This window comes from Bison bison, unplaced genomic scaffold, assembly GCF_000754665.1.
Source record: "Bison bison bison isolate TAMUID 2011002044 unplaced genomic scaffold, Bison_UMD1.0 scf7180017864177, whole genome shotgun sequence".
Lineage (NCBI taxonomy): Eukaryota > Metazoa > Chordata > Mammalia > Artiodactyla > Bovidae > Bison > Bison bison.
This window is the reverse complement of record NW_011494749.1, coordinates 52,372-52,971: the sequence shown is the minus strand read 5'-3', so window position 1 is coordinate 52,971 and position 600 is coordinate 52,372. Positions and strand designations below refer to the sequence as shown.

General features: G+C 46.0%; 1 non-coding gene across 1 annotated transcript; it reads left to right on the top strand.

Annotated features, from left to right (window-relative positions):
- Window positions 1-141: 141 nt before the first annotated feature.
- On the top strand, window positions 142-213 carry TRNAC-ACA. Its single transcript has one exon. It is a non-coding gene; the product is annotated as a tRNA-Cys (tRNA).
- The last annotated feature ends 387 nt before the right edge of the window (window positions 214-600 follow it).

Below are 600 nucleotides of genomic sequence, written 5' to 3'. Positions count from 1 at the left end.
TTCATCAGGCACTCTATCAGATCTAGTCCTTTAAATGTATTTCTCACTTCCAGTGTATAATCATAAGGAATCTGATTTATGTCATACCTGATTGGTCTAGTGGTTTTCCCCACTTTCTTCAATTTAAGTCTGAATTTGGTTTCCCTGGTGGCTCAGAGGTTAAAGCGTCTGCCTACAATGCAGGAGACCCAGGTTCGATCCCTGGGTCGGGAAGATCCCCTGGAGAAGGAAATGGTAACCCGCTCCAGTATTCTTGCCTGGAGAATCCCATGGACGGAGAAGCCTGGTAGGCTACAGTCCATGGGGTCGCAAAGAGTCGGACAGGACTGAGCGACTTCACTTTCACTTTTGGCAATAAGGAGTTCATGATATGAGCTGAAATTGTTTGCTGAATTACAAATAAGAACTATGAACTGTGAGTACATATAGACTTCTCTTCCTTTCAGCAGTATTTCTCCCGTATATACAAATAGGTAAACCTGTAAGGAAATGGCAACCCACTCCAGTGTTCTTGCCTGGAAAATCCCAGGGATGGGGAAGCCTGGTGGGCTGCCATCTATGGGGTCGCACAGAGTCGGACACGACTGAAGCGACTTAGCA